The 16,429-nt window shown below is 39.9% G+C and overlaps 1 protein-coding gene across 1 annotated transcript in view; it reads right to left on the bottom strand.

Moving 5' to 3' along the window:
- ITSN1 (intersectin 1) overlaps window positions 1-16,429 on the bottom strand; it is a 2,682,533-nt gene that overhangs the window by 143,380 nt on the left and 2,522,724 nt on the right. The window lies entirely within an intron of this gene.

Below are 16,429 nucleotides of genomic sequence, written 5' to 3'. Positions count from 1 at the left end.
GCTGAATATTAAGGACTAGATTTACCTTTCCTGTCTGTCTGTCTGTCTATATATCTACCTACCTATCTGATGCATCTAGCCACAGAATAAATACATCATCTACAAAATGCTTAAAATATACAACAGAATAACAGAAGCAAACCACACGATTCACATATTGGTGCACTGAACAAGGTTTAGGGCACCAATTTCATAATTTCACAAATTTTTGCATCCACCTATTTTGTAAAATTAAAATATATATGTATATCTATCTACAGATAGCTATATACACACACATGCACAGTATATGTGTGTATGTACATTTATATATCACATATTAATATACTCTGGGATCAACCTTCTCACTAGTCAACAGGACATAAAAGAGAATGGAAGCTTCTAAATGAAGAAAACCACCTCGTGTCTCCTCTGAAAAAGAGGCTGCTAACACAGTGGGACTAACCCTGTCAACAAAGGATAAATAAATAAAATAAAAATAAAACAGATAAATAAAAAAATCCACAGAAGCTGTAACATCCCATATGTAGTTTATAATAACAAAGGAAGAGTCCACACCCTACAAGTAAGAATAGGACTAAGGAAAATTAAGTCAGGGAAAGCAGCAGGCTCAGATGAGTTCATGGCAGATATCACCAAGCTGAGTGAGTTAAGGGAGAAATGGCTTCTGAGGGTACTCAAGGCAGTAAGGGGTGAAAGGGGCATCGCAGATGACTGCAGAATAAGCATTCTAGTGGCAGTGTAGAAGAACAAAGGGGACATTCACAACTGTGGCCAGACTAGAGGAATCAAACTCCTGTCACATTGCTTGAAAGTGCTGGAGAGGGGAAACAAACAAATACACAGAAAGTAAGATGGCACATGAGCAGTCTGAATTCAGATCAGGATACGGCACAGTAAACCCAATGTTTGCAATGAGAAAGACAGTTGAGAAGAAACCAAGTCAGCACAGTATATTAAAGAAGAGCCGGACTACAAAAATACTTTAGCGCTTTCATTCGTCCTTTAATACACCACAAATGAGTATTTTACATTATGAAACACCATCCATATATACTAAAACACTTAACAGTGTTACATAATGTAAAATACTTGTTCTGATGAAGTTCGTGGTGTATTAAAAGATGAACGAAAGTGCTAAAGTATTTTTTGGAGTCCAGCTCTTCTTTACTATACTGTGCTGACTTGGTTTTATATAGTTGAGAAGAAGCTAGAAACAAGGAACAAGTTCAAATGGACATTCCTAGACTTGAAGAAAGCAGATTTAGGCAGTCCTTTGGTGGTACTAAGTTCTGGAAACACTGACAGAATTAGTGCAGGCTATGTACAAGGACCCAATGACACAGCTACAAACAGTGTTCAGACTCACAGAGGAGTTCGCAGCGGGAATGGGCATGCTCTGTGACACTGTTCATACTGGTGATGGACTATATCAGCAAACAGGTTGAGGGGACAGATCAACAAAGCTGCTGCATTCAGATAATGTGGCATTATAAGCAGAATCTGAACAAGAACTTCAGCAAATGATAGGGGAATGAAATGCAAAACTGAAGACACAAGGGGTAAAACTGGATAAAGACAAGGCAGTTTTCATGACAGCAAATGTGGAAAATCAGTAGAAGCTAACTAAGACAGAAAGGATAACAGCTTCATGTATCTGAGAGGGGTGGTTGGGAAGAAGGGAAGTCTGAATGCAGAAGTCAAAGCTAGAATCAAAGGGACTGGAGCCAAATGGCACAGTTTCAAGAACAGTGTGTGAAAAAAAAGAATGCCAAAGAACTTAAAAAGTAAGGTTTACAAATCAGTGGTCTGACCAGTACTTCTATATGGTACAGAAATCTGGGCGCTGAGGGCAGAGCAGTTGAGAAAGACAGAGGTGATGGAAATGAAGTGATTGAACTGAGTGGTAGGATACAGACTGTGCGACAGACAATTGCAGAGAAAGTCAAAGAGCACATACTATGGTGGTTTGTAAATATGTGCAGGAAAGCAAAAGATTATTTGGTGAGGAAGATTTGGGGGATACTGGAAGACGGCAATAGAAAATAAGGATGTCCAGTAAAGAGATTAATGGATTTTATGAAAGAAGCCATAAATGCTGCAGATGGCAGCAGAGTGTCACTGAACTGAGAGAGATGACAACAGTAAACATGACACTCAGAATCCATGCAGAAAATGGGAAAAGGAAGGTTGATTATTTTATATATATACACACACACACACACATATATATATATATATATATATATATACACACACACACACACACACACACACATAGATAATATTATTTGTTAACCTAGTAGAGAGTCTACTGACCCTTTTCAGCCAGGACCCAAGCTCTAACAGCAGTGTGTACAATTAAATATCATATATTACAACATACAGCAAATACAGGTGTGTAAAGTGATAACATTTTCATACAGAGTGAGAAAAATACAAAATATAGTATAAACAGGTGTGTGTATCCGCACGCGTGCGTGTGTGTGTGTGTGTGTGTATGCACGCACGCACACAGACACACACACACACATACACACATATATATATATATATATATATATATATATATATATATATATATATATATATTATAATACAGAGAAATATCTCCTAATATCTAATGTGAATACTTAACCATTATCATACCTCTTTAAGCTCTTAGCACCAGAATTCTGGTCTAGAGTTATGGTAGATGAAAGCTAAAAATTAGGGACAATTTCAAAATATTGCTTTAATAAACTTAGAAAGTTGCTAAAGTAACAGGTTTTGCATACCATGCATTTTTCTGAAGAATATGAAGTCTGGAACTCATTATGTCTGTTATTACTTATTAGAGAATGACTGACCTGTACATCGCCACCCTGATTGGAGAAAGAATGTTCTCCAGCAGTGTTAACATACAGGAAATACTTGCTGAAAAACAAGTCCGTTATAAAGCTCAGAAAAAAATAAAAAAGCAATTTTTACACTCGCTAAAGAGAGCTTTGCTGTTTAGCGAGCATTAAACTTTAAAAAAGTAAATAGATTAAAAAAAATTGTGTGTGTGCATGTGTGTGTGACAGAGAAAGAGAGAGACACACACATGGTAAGTAACAGACAGCCTGTCAGCATGCATTCTCTTCACAATAAGAAATAAGGAGCTCGAAGTTCTGGCACTATTGACTGATTTTTATCATCAGTGATTTACTACCAAATTGATCATTCTACATAGACAAAGCATTATTATGTGGCAAAATCAATGACACTAAAGAGCATGGAAGGGGGGAACAGTCGCAATGCCTTGCAGACTATGATTTTTTTTTTCTATTCATTTGTTCACAATGAGATATCTGAAGTGTACTCATGTAAAGTGATGATAACTACTGGGCATGTGTGTGTGAGTCTGTCTGTGCTTCTGAATGTATTTATGTGTGTGTGTGTGTGTGTGTGCACACACATATATGTGTGCATACATTAAATACTTAACTTTTATTTTGCTTATAAAATACTTCCTCCAGCAAAAATTACATATGCTACATTAGGTGGAGGAACTATTTCACATCAAAAATATATATAAAAAGTATATAGCAATAAAAACAAATAAAAGAAATACAAAACAATGTAACAGGTAGCCCATTCTCTAAATACCCTCCAGGGTATGTGCTACTGGGGAAATAACACCCTTCCAGGTATCTTGGGTGGGCGTTATTTCTGCAACAAAATATATCCTGTCTGGCATTATTTATTTATTATTTTATTTATTTATTTTACATTTGTTGACCGGGCTAGTCTAGCTGGATACATATCCTTTTTCAGTAGAGGCCCGAGGAGAAAAGCTCCAATAATGAGAAAAATAACACACTACAATTAGAAAGAGGAACAACATTATAAAGATAACAAAACAGTATGACATCAGTATATACATACTAGAAGAAAAAAGAAAATGCTTAAGCTAGAGAGGTGACAGAACAAGCTATGTTGGTAACATGACATGCGTACCAGTGGAGGAAGTAAAATGGTAGAGGATAGCTTGTAAGTGAGAAGGGTGAAGGGAACTAAGAAACCTATAGGAATTAGTCTGGGTTTAGACAGGGGCACAACCAGTGGGACTTTAAATATTCTCTGAGATTATTTTTGAATAGGTAAAGTGATGGCATGAGTCTAAGGTAGTTAGGAAGGGAGTTCCATTGCTTTCCAATAGAGTTAGCATAAAGAGCATCGCCGCCAAATTATTAGATTTGATGGTTGATACTTGATTACTGTTTGAAGACCGAAGGAAACTTAAGTTGGTGTATGGAGTCAGGATTTTACTCAGTGAGGGTTTTGTCTGGTTGATTTATAATTTTAAATGCTTCAGTAAGTTGATTGAATTTAAGAAGATTGGGCAGTTCTAACCAGCCTAGATTCATGAGGTTGAGGCAATGGTGGGTACGATAGGGTGTTCCAGTAATGAATCTGGCTATATGGTGGTAGGTGGTAGAAAATTTATTGAGCTCATGTTTATTAAGGAAGGAAAATATGGGGAGGCATACAGTAGGGTGGAAAGGAGATGAGTGCGGCAATGGTTAATTTAGCATGAGGAGTGAGAAAGTTCCTGATTCTGTACATTGACCCTAGTTTCTTGTTAACTGACTTAATGGTTTGGGCAATGTGCATATCAAATTTGAGCTTGTGGTCAATAGTGACACCTAATAGCTTGGTGTGGGAGACGGGCTCTATGATGGTGCCATTAAAGGATTCAACAAAAAAGAACCTAGGATTTGCAGGTTGTGGTTCAGGGGGTAGGAGAGTGGTAGACGAGGGGAAAAATAGAAGTAACTTGGTTTTAGTTGGGTTAAGTATGAGTTTCAGGTCAGAGAACCATTTTTCAACTTTGGCAAAACAAAGTTGGGTGGCTAATTGGAGTTTCTGGAGAGAGATCAGAACAGATCAGGGTGGAGTCATCCGCATATTGTATGCAGGTGGTTCTAGGGATGATTGTGTGAAGATCATTTATAAAGACAGAGAAAAGGGGGCCAAGTATGGAGCCCTGTGGGACACCAATGTTGTTCGGGAGTAGTTGAGATAGACTATTTTGCCATTGGACTGCTTGGTGCCGGCCAGAAAGGTAATCCTTGAACCAGTTTAATGTCAAGTTGTCCAGATGAAAGGTTTGCAGGGTGTGGAGTAATAGCTGGTGGTTTACCATGTCGAAAGCTTTTGATAGATCAAGAAAGAGTGCAGAGGATATAAGTTTTTTGTTACGGTTGTTGTTTATTGAGTCGACAAAAGAGAGGAGGGCAGTAGTAGTACTGTGATGGGGGCGAAAGCCATGCTGGATAAATGATAGCAGATTATTGATGGTGAGATGGTGGAGGAGTTGTTTGTGAATACACCGTTCTAAAATTTTTGCTATTGGAGAAAGTATCGCGATGGGCCTATAGTTAGATGTTTCAGTGGAGGAGCCTCCTTTATGAAGTGGAATGATGTATGAGATTTTCCAAATGGGGGGGACGGTGGCCTCGGTTATGGATCTGTTAATCAAAATTGATATGGGATAGGCAATGACATCAGAGGCTAATTGGAGGTATTCCGCTGGGAGACGATCGGCCGCAAGGGTGGACGGTTTCAGTTTTTTTAGTAGGGTACGAATATAGGAGGTGGATACTGTTTGTAGGTTAAAGGAGAGAGGAGGTAAATCAGGAGGAAGAGTTAATGATGGGGAAGAAGTGGGTAGATGATTGGCAAGGGACTGGATGGTCTCCGTAAAAAAAATGTTAAAGGAATTGGCTATCTCTTCAGGTTTTTTACTAGTAAGTTTCTCAGGTATAGGTGTAGAGGATTTACCAGGATGGAGGAGGTTGTTGAATCCGGCCCAGAACTTTTTTGGGTTAGTCTGATGTTTGTCCTGGAGGTGACAGAAATACTGTTTTTTATCTCTAGAGATGTCTGATTTCGTGGAGTTTCTGAGTGATTGAAATTTAATACGATCTAGGGAGTTTTGGTGGCTCTCCATTTGTTCCAAGCCTGGTCACGGAGTTTAATTTTTGCTTTGGTTTCACATGTTAGCCAGGAGCTATGCGGTTCTTGGTTCTAATTAGTCGATTTGGAGCGTGGGAGTCAAGGATGTTTAGGAAAGTGTCATTGAAGTATGACACGCTATCAGCTAGGGGAAGAGTAGTTAGGGAAGACCAGTTGCAGAATTTTAGATCAGCTAGGAATAGATCAAGGATAAACTTTTTCCTGTTTCTGATAAGTTTATGTAGGGGTGGATTGGAAGTACAAAGCTTGTGCTTTATAATGTAAGTGACAAGGTGGTCGCTAAGGTCATTGGGGAGGGTACCTGTAGAATAATTGTTAGCAGCTTTATTGGTGAGAATCCAGTCAATAGTACTCTCCTTTTGCTGTGTGTTGCCAATTCTGGTAGGAGCTGTGATATTTTGGGAGAAGCCATATAGATTGATTGGGTGGGGATTAGTCTTGGCAGAGCAGTGGGACCAGTCAATGTTGAAGTCCCCTAGTATAATGGTTTCCTGAGGATAGTTTGCGGCTAGCCAACTTAAAGTATGCTCAAGGTTTTCAAGGTTTTTCCCTGGTGGGATATAGATTACAACTAGATTAATACATTTATGGGAGTTTAAGCAGATCTTCAGTGCAATAAGTTCAATGTTAGAGACCTGGGGGGGGGGGGTGCAATGTGTTCCTAATGATGTTAAGTCTATTATTAAACATTACAGCTATTCCCCCACCCTTTTTGGTTATTCGATCATTCCTTAAGATATTATAGCCAGGTGGGAGAATTTCATCATCCTTTGTGGCGGGTTTCAGCCATGTTTCTGAGAGACACATGATGTCTGGGGAGTGTGTGGCTATCATAGCATGTAGGTTATGTACTTTGTTGTTAATGCTCCTTAGGTTGAGGTGAAAGATGAGGAGGGAGGTATTAGGAGAGTGGGGTGCTGTTAAGGTGGCAGGGTCCTGAGTGGTGGGGCCTGGATTTGGATGAATGTCGCCATATTGAGTAATGCATTGTTTTAGGTGATCTAAGAATTTTTGAAGTTTGTAGAGTATTTTAAGGTTAGATTTATTATTAGGTGATCTAGGGTAGTAGAGGGTTAGTTGAATATGATTAAGGCCTAGAGATTTTGCAGTAAGGTAAGAAGGAACTATAAGGTTAGGTGTTGGGTGTATGTAAAAGGTAGTGTGGGCATTGGGGAATGGAATTCTAATAGTGTTTGGTATTCATACCGTGATAAAAGGTAAGGGATGAAAAGGAGGAGAGTTAGTGAAGAGATAAAGGAATACTTGGTTTTTCCCATGGTGGTGAGTAAGTGGTAGTTTGTAGAGTGGGAGGATTTGGAGGGCATGTTAAGTTTAGGGGGATGGCTGAGAGTGTGAGAGGAGGAGTTATTAATCAGCGAACTGCCGTGAATAGAGGGGAGGGAGGTGGGATGGGCTAGATGTACCTATAAATTTAGAGGTAGTGGGGGCGGGTGGGATATGGGGGCAGGGTGGGGCGCGGAGCGAGCCCGAGCGGAGCGAGGGCGAAGCGGAGCGGGGAATACACCTACCTGGGGGTTACAGGGTCTTAGATTCAGTAAGATGCAGGTGCAGGTTTCAAAGATAGAATAGGACCTTTCGATATTCAAGACCCTGGAGTTATTGCAGGGTATGGTTAAATATACAGAAAATCAGAAGGTAATGTTGAGTTTCCTGCTTACAGAACTCAATCTAGGTAGGTATAATTACTATTTGGAAATAACTTTTACCCTAAAAGTCTTTCATAGTTCGAACAGTTTAATATCTGGATGTTCCTTTGACCGTTAAAGTCTGTATAAGTTCAAGCTGATGCAGAGTATTAGCTTGTGCATTCGCACCGTGGTAGGGTTTATACAGAGCTGACGCCAGGAATCAAGGAGCCACGTGATGGTTATTTATTAGGGGGGGTTCCTAAAATGGGATAAAGGAGATAAACCACGTTTTAGAAGCAGATAAAATCAATAGCTTATGCTTAGACACTTCAAATATAAATAGCTAAAAGCAGTAAGAGATATGTTGAGATAAGCAGTGGGGGAGAGGTATGTAAAATACACAGAACCATGCATCAACGACCTAAAATACACAATACTATGCATCAATGAGCTTCACATACCTAGGCATAGACACATTTAGTAAAAAGGCAGGTACATTGTTGTTGCAGCCTTGCGCTGCTATAGAAAATATGTGCAGGTTAGTACTTCTAGTGTAGTTAGATTAAGCTATAGATTCCAGTGGGAAGCAACTGCCGAATACAGCCTTAAACGCTGACTACTCGGCGATATAAAGACCTTCACTCTAACACAGACAGAAACATTCATATAAGCAGGAGGAACTGTACGACTAAACATACATTGAGCAGCAGTTAAAAACAAATTTCCCACGCTACAGAAGTACACTTTAGTAAATGGCTGCCCTACGATTGCTAGGCACTAGATGTTACATAGAATAGATAAAACTTTAAAAATAAAAAGCAGGAGAACAGAGAAAGCAAGCAGTACATTGATCAGCAGTAGTAGTCAAATTAACAACGCTTAGCGTAATCTATGCTAGGAATGCCAGTAGTTGTGTGAGTGTTTGTAAGCGTCAGGTCTAACTATTAGGAGCAAGTGAATCAATCGGTCATTCAGTAAAGAAATCAGCAATAAAAACATAGACTTATTACAGAGTATAACACAATTTAGCTAATTCAAGTTAGTTATAACATGAGACCATTTAAGACCAGTAAGAACAGCTGCCTAAGAGCCCCTTGGTTGAGATTATAGCAGTTGCAGAGTAACAACAATTAAATAAACAGCAACATGATGTTTGGGAAAAATAAGCAGGCTAGTACCAAGTTTGTATGTACTTTTGGGAGAGGAGAGTCGTCCGTGCAGGAGGAGAGAGTAGTACCAAGAGGTATTGAGGCAGTAAAATGGCGGACTCTGGCGGGGAATATGAAAACTCCCTGACGTCAGAAAAGCCTGCCTGGAGGTTGCAGGGTCTTAGATTCAGTAAGATGCAGGTGCAGGTTTCAAAGATAGAATAGGACCTTTCATTATTGCTTGTATGGCATCAGTCCTAAGTTATTTGTCAAAACAAAACCAACATTTTTATGAGGAATAGATCACAAATATGAGGCAAAAATCAGTAATTCTTCTAAATACTGGACAGCTGAGAGTTATTATTATGTTATGGTAGCAGATGATGGCATATTCTCCATGGAGATATTCTTAAAGCGCAACTTAGTCTTTAATTTGGTATCTAATGTCTGTAACCAGCTGGTTCCAGGTAGTAGGTCCCAGTTTAGAGAACACTCTCTCTCCAGTTTTAAATATTGGGCATGCAAGGGAGAACTTGTTGTCTTGTGTGCTTCTGAGTCCTCAAGAGGTTTCTTGTAAAAGTAGTTTCTCCTTTAAGTTGGACACTAACCATGTTTTAATACTCTGAAAATTAGTATTCTAAGAAGAAATGTTGCCCTATGAGGTGCAGCCAGCCAGTCTTCTTGAGCAAATTTCATATATGTAGTTTCATTCTATGCATCATAATACAATGGACTACATTTCAAACAATAAATGTTTATATTTTTATGCTGCATTACTTTCAGATGTTTTCCTTTTCTTCTTAGTAGAAATATATTATAAAAACAAACAATGCCTGTTTTGAGAAACAGTGCACACCATTATGTGAAATACAGCTATGAACACTGACATGGGTGGTGATTCGGAGATGTAAATAGCACTACTGCAGAAATGGCAAGGTATGCATAGTATGTTAATCACTGCAGAACAGTATGTGGATGACAGGAAACATGCTAGTTACAGCCATTGCCTATTATAGATGATAAAACTAAACATGATGGAATGATTCACAAACACACAAGTTAAGTGCAGACAGCCATGGCAATCAGCTATTTTCGTCATCAAAATTTATTGATTTACAGGATCTTCACTCAAATTACGATACTAATAATGTTGGTGGACAATTTCACAGCTAGTGTCATCAGAGTTGCACAGTTTCGTACTCTGTGTCACCAAAAGGTACGTCAATGGCTAATATGAAACCCTTTCCAAGACCAGGAAATTGCTGATCTTTACCAAGTGGGCAGATGCCAAAAGGGAATTAGCAGACATTTGCTGTTCTCACATGGAATTAAGGAGTAATAAATGGAATGCCCATTCCAGTGGGCCAAAGTATTGTGTAGTATTAGCCACCCTCCCTGTGGAGACCTTTAACAGCCAGACATGGGATACATTAGAAGCTTGGAAAGCATTAACCTCGTGAATCCTATATCAGTTCCTTGATGTGATTCTGTAGCATATGGAGGAGCATATTTGGCTGCCACAGTTAGCCAAAGACAGAAACATTACTATGTGAGCATTCTATGACATAGATTCCTTCACTGTGGGCCACCCCACCAGGCAAGTTGCTCCAGGACCCCACAGTCATATGCCAATTTTATCCATGATCAGGGTGGAGGTTTGATGGTGTTAATGCTGGCTGAGTGCACCATGATTCCTGTGAATCCTACTCTATCACCTTGATGTGATTCAGCAGCAAGTGGAAGAGCATATTAAGTTACCACAGACAACAAAGGATAGGATCATCTCTATGTGAGCATTCTGTAACATAGACCAAGGTCCTGGAGGCCAATGACTGCACCCATATTTCTATTAAGTAACCAACTCCTCCATATGACACTGATTATATCAATTGGATTGATTTCCATTCTATCAACCACCAGGTGGTGTGCAGTACACATTACATTATATATGGTGTGTCTTGGTGCCACAAACATAGTTCTCATAATTCCCACATCTGGCATATGAGCAATCTACACAAGTGGTTAGTATGGGCTGAATTTCCATGGGGGTCATCTAGTTGGTAGGCGCACATAGTACCAGCAATATTGGGATGTATATGCTAGTTCCATAGAAAATGGCAACAAGCCAGTCATAATGATGTCCACTGCTGGAATTTACAGAAGATGCCAGATATGATTAGGAACTGCAGCTGATGACCTTATTTGTAGCTATAGAGATGGCATATAACACTGGACTGTTCAGATACAGAAATGTCTGTTTGGACTTCTGTAAACATGATCCTACTGTTCTGACACATCTGGTGGTACACTGCAGTATGCACTGGAGACCTTCAGTAAGCTATTTGTGGTCTGCACCATTGTACACAACATGGTGCTATGAAATCAGAAACAGACTGGGAACACAGTAGAACTGCTGGACAGACCTGTGGCAGTTGCAGACAAGGACTCAACTGAGGAGTTGTTGGTGGAACCAGTTGTGGCAGCATCCCATACAAGGCTGAGGCAGGTGCAATTCATAGTGCCAATAGCAAAGAGGCAGTATCTGGTCTATATCCAAGGAGTGTGACATGGAGAAGATAATAAAAGTGATGCATACATTCACAGATTATGCAGTAGACTATGCATTAAAGTGCACTGACAGGTCGCAATGTGCTTCTGACATCACCATACCTACATAGGTCAAATGAGTGGGCAAATTACCGACACCATCTTCATCTGCACAGGTGATGCAGGGCACAGTGACAGGGAATAGCAATACTAAGGTGGAGGTAGGGTTATAGGAGAAGTACATGGCAGCCTCACCCATTGCTGTGGGGTTGGGAATGTCATAGAAAACATCTTTCAGGATGCTGCAGATGGTATTAATGCTGACTGAGTGTACAATCATGGGCCTCCACTATTAAAGCTGGAGGCAGCTTGTCCAATGGAAGGTGCAGCACAATATCAACATGTTTGAGAACCTTGCTGTGGTTTATCATGTGGGGAGGTAATAAACGGTTAGCATCCAATATCCTGTGAATTGACTCTGTGAGCCATGAAATCAGTAAAAGCCAATACAGGACAGGGATGTAATAGAATTGCAGGACCCTGAGCAGCTGACCTGGTGGGGTGCACCCACAGTGCAGCCAGATCAACCTTGGTCAGAAGTATGGGAATATGCTTGACTAAAGGTGGAGACAGCAATGGACAGAGATGTAAGTAATGCAGTCTCCGGCACATTGTGTGCCATCTGCTTATGCCCTGGTCTGTGATTGTGTACTCTGTATGCAGCCTCTTGCACAGTCATGGAGAATGTTTGCCAGTATCCTCCTGGATGAAGATGTAGATATGAACATGGCCAATAATGACCTTAGCAGGCATGTCCGGTCCGAGTCTCTATATGTCATATCTTCCTGCATATGTCACAGGATGCAATCCAGTTCTTGCAGCAGTTGCAATTCTTTTCTCAGGTAACTAGCACATTTTTAGATGTGTGTCCGAATAGCTTTAAGCTAATCAAACCAGCAGGTCGAGCTCCGAACTTAACATAGATCTTAAGAGATTTTTATTTTTCAAAATGCTGCAAAAGATTCTCCTGTACAATAAAAAAAAACAACTCTGTGACTCTTGGTTCTTCTTCTTCAGATGAGATTCTTCTTTATTGTACGATCTTTTCAGAAGTTAGGTGAGCGCACTCAACTTCAGGTCTCGGGAGAATTATGAAGGCCGACAAAAGTAGTGGCACCCTAGCGACTGATACCGACACCTAGAATAGTAAGATCCTTGGTATGCTGGACAACAACATGTACTACGAGAAGTGCCCCATTGAGAAAAATAAAAATCTCTTAAGATCTATGTTAAGCTTGGAGCTTGACCTGCTGGTTTGATTAGCTTAAAGCTATTCGGACACACGTATATTGGTTTGGTGGTATCAGTACAAGATACACACAAGGGAGAGCCTTGGGGCACTGCTCTGACCATATGAACTTTCAGGTGCCAGGACAGTAGTACACTGAATATCTCCAGCATGGTGTGTGTATAGTGGCCATTTGTGCCTGAATCACTGACCTGTACATCTGCTGACCGATGCCAAGGTTGACACCTAGTTCAGGGAATGTCCCTGAGTTGTGGTGATTATGGCTACCTACATGCCTCTCTCCTATGGTGGAAGTGCATACTTCAGTAATAGTGTGGCTCATAGCTGCTCTCTGCAGTGGTGTACCACAAGATGTGTCAGAGCAGCAGAATCAAGATTTCAGAAGTCCTAACGCACATGCAATGTTCTTGTACATCTGCAACAGCGCTAAACCCAGGGAATACTAGATGTTCATACTGACTCTTCCTGCAACTCTTCTGTAAGGGACATGTGCCGCCAATGGTAGTACTGCTGACATTGCCACTGTACCAAATGCAGTACACCATAATTGTCAGCCAGAAGTGACTTGTTGACATCAGGTATGTGCCTATCTACTGTGCTGTGCCCTCTTACACTGGAACCCTTGAAAAGTAAAGATAACATACCTGTGGCAATATCTGAAAATATGTCATAATGCTACATTCTGATAATATGGTTAGCCCAGAGACGCACAAATACCTTATGCAGCAGTTTGCCCACAGCTGTTTCCACTATGTACTTGGTGCTCAGATATATATATATATATATATATATATATATATATGTGTGTGTATATATATATATGACTACAACATGCACACAAGTTGTATACTGTACAGCAGTGTTAGAACAAGGTAGTACTAAACTAGTGTATTCACACAGACACATGTGGAGTTGTTACCAGTCCAGCATCCACATTCAAGCCATCACCAGATATAAGTGGTCTTTTATCTGCCCCAGACAGGGACGCCAGGAAGTTCTTCAGCTCTGTGCAATGCCTCTGTGTCAGTGGTCCACTGTCTGTGTCGGATCTATACCTGAAAATATCTTGCACCTTAGTCTTGGTAAGGAGCACCATATCACTAACCATGTGACATACCTGTATTGTGGTTCTATTATGGCTTCTTACAGTTTCTAATGTCCTGCAACAATCCTTGCCACATCTGCTCCCAGAATGTCTTGTCTGCTTTACCTTTTTCAAGGATATGCATTTCATGCATATGTAAGGTCTACAGTAGCACCTTTGGCTGTCTCTATTGCAGTGAACTATTCCACTGTCATTCCTTCTGCCCACGGCAGGATGTGTACACCTGTGGGTGACATAAGTAGATCAGACCCTAACTGTTGAAAATCTCCCCCAGGACTACTTAAAAAATGGCTACAGATGCAACTGCTTTTCCGATTTCTATATTGATAAATAGATCTATATCTGAAAAATACATTCCTTCCATCTGGAAAAAAAATCCTTTACACAAAGGTGGCACATTGACAAAATTTAATAACTACATGCCCATTGCAATCCTCTTCACCATGCTTAGCTTCTACATCATCAAAATTCAAATAATCTTCTCTCTGAAACTCAATATAGTTTCAAACCTCACCACTTTACAACCGCTTCACTTCACCAACACTATAAATCAACATAAATCAACATAGGGACAATGGTAAATTAGTGTCAACTGTGCTCCTTGACTTATCCAAAGCTTCTGACACTTTCACACCAACATATACTCAGTGAACTCTTTCCTAAAGGTCTCTCTCAATCTCCCCTTGTATGTTTCCTTAGTTATCCATCTGGAAGGCAGCAAGCAGTCAACGGCAACAGGGCCTCTCTTTCTCTCTCTTAGTTAGTACAGGTGTCCCTCAGGACCCCTTTTCAATATTTTATAAACAAGCTTTACACTGCCATAGATCAAAAAAATATAGTACAATATGCAGATGATTCAGCTTTAATATCCACAGCTCTCACAATATCCAAACTCCAAGAAATCACTCAAATGTGTCTCTCTTCAGATGAAACCTGGCTGAAAAAAATGAATGCACTTCACCCCAAAACATTATCTGAATCAATAACAATCTCTCATTGTTAAATCTGCAAATGATACTAAAATTGAGGTAGCACCACATACTAAACTGGCATTGTAATAAGATGGCAGTCTTAAATTTGATGTAAATATTCTTCAAACAACTAAAAAGAACCACTAAAAAATTGGCTTCAGCAAGAAAAATCCTAGCCTCATCCTATTTGCATCCACCCCTCTTATATGTCTCAACTATCCTTACAGACCTAAGCTCTACATTAACATCTAAACTAGCCTAAATTTGCTACCAACACTGCAGACCAAACATTCCACTGCCAAGCCTAAAAAACAGCTAAACTGGCTAGAGTTTCACAACTACCTAACATACTTTCAGCTAGTCATAGCATAGAAACATACATTATCCTGAAAATGCCATGCATTAAAACATATACTATTGGCCTAAACCCTCACAAGAGACCACAGTGATGATAAATTTCTACTAAGCACTATTAAAGCAAATAATTCATCAGGGGACTCACTATACTCCTGTTATGTCTCCAAATTCTGGAACACCATCCCTACACAAGTGAAAATGATTAACAAACTCCCAAGCTATAAATCCATCTCAAATAATACCTTACCCAATCCTGGTCATGGGCATGACCAGGGTGAGTCCTCTAGTGACAGCACAAACTTCTTATTACCTATTACTAACTTTTTACTCTCCTATACTTGAATCACTGCACCCCTGCACATGAATCAATGCACCTCTTGTCACAGCCCTGTAAAACACTACTACTCATATTTCCTGTACTTAACTGCCCTACCCCTCCACCTTCAAGATACTCCAATTTGGAACAAGTAGACTAAGTAGAATTAATCCTATATCCTTCTCTCTCTCACTCAAATGTTATTACTACTATCCTCGCCTACATAAGATTTGAAAACTTTACCAACCTTTCTGTACTAAAATGTAATACCACCAAACTTCTTTACAACAATGTTTTCCCTTCAGTAGAAATCCATTTACTTGCTACAAGAATTTATAGCTGACAGAAATGTAAATAATTATACATATTGATGCAAATACTTTACTGTATAAATCTGTCTTATAACTATGATTTTTTGTTCTGCAAAATTTATTTATTTTTATTTTTCTGAGAACTGACTAAATTCACTTGTTAATATAAATGTTGTGTGATGGAGTGTTTCTCCTCAAGCCTCCACTGAAAATGGGCACTGCCCTATTGGACTTTCCCAGTCAACAAAGACAAACAAATAAAATCAGTGCATGTGTATGCATGCTGTCCTTGGCAGACAACAATGGTCTCAGTACGGTTTGTTGACCACAAACTGTGTGCAACTATGCTGTCAACATTCACATCCTGTGTCATACTGCAGACATTAATGGCCATGATATCACTGCCCACCATCTTGAAGCACTATGCTGGTAGTTTGTGTGTGTGTGTGTGTGTGTGTGTGGGGGGGGGCAACAGGAAACACTGCATCTCCTGTGACTCAGTGTTGAGATATTTGTAGACATTAGAGTGTCTCAGGGTGAGTCCACTCCCTTGTGCTCTGTTACACCATATATTCCACTGAGAACACCATGCAGTCATGTGGCCCATTACCAGTTGTCTTATCTGTCAGTATGTCTATATGGCAATATAAACCATTACTTAGGTCCATAGTCCAATTCCTGTCTTGCTTGTTGTAACATGGTCAACCACAGTA

This window comes from Protopterus annectens, chromosome 5.part1 (assembly GCF_019279795.1).
Source record: "Protopterus annectens isolate FY-2018-M chromosome 5.part1, PAN1.0, whole genome shotgun sequence".
Taxonomy (NCBI): domain Eukaryota; kingdom Metazoa; phylum Chordata; order Ceratodontiformes; family Protopteridae; genus Protopterus; species Protopterus annectens.
Note: the sequence above shows the minus strand (reverse complement) of the source record. Positions and strands in the feature narration are given on the sequence as shown.